Source organism: Oratosquilla oratoria, chromosome 28 (genome assembly GCF_046742065.1).
Source record: "Oratosquilla oratoria isolate Oo_2021 chromosome 28, ASM4674206v1, whole genome shotgun sequence".
Taxonomy (NCBI): domain Eukaryota; kingdom Metazoa; phylum Arthropoda; class Malacostraca; order Stomatopoda; family Squillidae; genus Oratosquilla; species Oratosquilla oratoria.
Window position 1 is genome coordinate 30,061,090 of NC_134804.1, and position 2,500 is coordinate 30,063,589.

Below are 2,500 nucleotides of genomic sequence, written 5' to 3' on the forward strand. Positions count from 1 at the left end.
GTATAATAATCTCTCTCTCTCTCTCTCTCTCTCTCTCTCTCTCTCTCTCTCTCTCTCTCTCTCTCTCTCTCTCTCTCTCTCTCTCTCTCTCTCTCCTCTGCCGTTTCTCTGTCTCTTGAGCTCTTTTTCATTCTCTTTATAATATTTTACTCTCTTCCATTACTCTCTTCTCGTCTTTATGTATCAACCAATCCATTCAGATAACCAGTCTTTATAACTGTTCAATAATTATCTTTCTGTTGGGGCATAATGTCCCAAAGTACTAACTATCTTTCTTTACGCAATTAACTCCGCCACAGTCATTTACTCTCGCAGTAATGGGTTTAAATTGGACAAATTTAGATCTAAGAAAGAAATGGACAAGAACTGGCTTACCAATAGAGTGGTCAACGAATGGAATAGGTTTAGTAACCATGTGGTGAGTGCTGAAATTTACGGCTCGTTTTGAGAAAAGTTTAGACAAGTTTATGAATTGGGATGACAGGTGGTAATGGACATGGGACTAACCAATATAGGCCTTATGGTCCCCTACAGTCTTCTTTCTTCCTATGTTCTTATGTCCTTATGTTCATACAAATAAGGTGATTCATGGTCAGCCGGAATAGTGATTAAAGAGTGTGGTGGTAATGATTGTAACAGTGATATTGATGATGATAGTGATGGTGGAAGGGGTTGTGATGGTGATAGTGATGAATTGTGAGTGTGATGGTGATGATGGTGATGGTGATTATGAAAGTGGTGATGATGATGATGGTGGTGAAAAAGATGGTGACGATGATGATGGTGATGATGGTGAGAGTGATGGTGGTGGTGATGATAATAGCGATGTTAGTGATGGTAATGGTGATGATGATGGTGATGGTGATGATGATTGTGATGTCTCTATTCCTTCACTTTCTTTTTTTCCTTGTCCTTCCGATTCTTATCATACTTTTCTCCTCCTCCTCCTTCTCCTCCTCTTCTACCTCCTCTTCCTCCTCCTCCTCGTCCTCCTTCTCTTCCATTAATTCTTCCTCCTCTTCCTCCTCCTCCTCTTCTTCCTCCTCCTCTTCTTCCTCCTACGCCTCCTCCTCCTCCTCCTCTCCCGTCTCCTCCTCCTCCTATTCTTCTTCCTTTTCCTCCTGTTCCTCCTCCTCCTCCGTCTTCTCCTCCTCATCTTCCATCTCTTTTTCCTTCTCCTCCACTTCCTCCTCCTACCTCTTCCTCTTCCTCCTCCACCTCCTCCTCCACCTCCTGCTCCTCCTTCTCCTACCTCTTTCTCTTCCTCCTCCCCCTCTTCCTCCTCTTCTTCCTCCTCTTCTTCCTCCTCTTCCTCTTCCTCCTTCTCTCCCTCCTCCTCCTCCTCTTCCTCTTTCTCCTCCTCCTCCTCCTCCTCCTCCTCTTCCCATTCCTCCGCCCCCTCTTTTTCTTCCTCCTCCTCTTCCTCCTCCGCCTCCTCCTCCTCTTCTTTCTCCTCCTCCTCCTCCTCTTCTCCCTCCTCCTCCTCCTCCTCCTCCTCCTCCTCTTCATCCTCCTCTTCCCGCTCCTCCACCTCCTCCTCCTCCTCCTCCTCCTCCATTATCTTGTACCCACGATTCCCTCATTTCACGAGGTTTCTCTAATTTGGTGGACAAAAACTTCCCTCGACGTCATCTGAGACACTTCCTGTTGTTTGCCTCTTTTGTTTCATAAATCTTAATATCATTTAACCATTCGCTCGGCTCGATACTGCTGAAGCCTTACCCTGGCCCCCTTTTTTCTCCCTAAACTCTCAATATTTCCAAACGGAATCTCCCCCCTTATCCCCCCTTTACCTCCCCTTCCTTGCCTTCCCCCCACACACCTCTCTCCCCTCTTTCCCCTTCCCTTCCCCCTTTCTCCCCTCAACGTTATCTTGGATGTATTGATTTGGTCTTTCCTTGTCTATTGAGGCCATGGTCGCAGTCTCCCCCACGCCCCTTCCCCCCACTCCTTCCCCCCACCTCCCCATCTCTTTATTGTCCTCCTCTCTCTTCACTTTTCCTCACCCCTAAACCTCTTACTTTTCCTCTTCCTTCGCGTCCTCTCCTCTTCCTTCTTTTTTCTGTCCTCCCCTTCTCTCCCCCTCTCCCCCCCCCTTGTCTACTTCTCTCCCCTCCCCCCTCCAGGTCACCCTCTCTTGTCTCCTCTCTTCTCCTCTTCTCCCCTCACTTGTCTACTCCTCTCCCCCTCTCCCCTCTTACAAAGGATTACAAAGGCGGAGCATGCCGACAGGAGACCTTTTGGTCCATATCTAGGTCGGATGTGAAAAAAATCATAATAATAATAAAATAATAAATAAAAAATATAATTATGTAAATAACAAATAAAATACATAAATAAATGCATAGGTATAGCTAAATAATAAACAAACAGGTAAATAGTAAATAATAATAAATTGACATATAACTAATGATAAATGAAAATCAGACAGACAAATAATAACAAAACAAAAACAAATAATATAAAATAAATTATAATCATTACAGCATCTTGCTTAGGT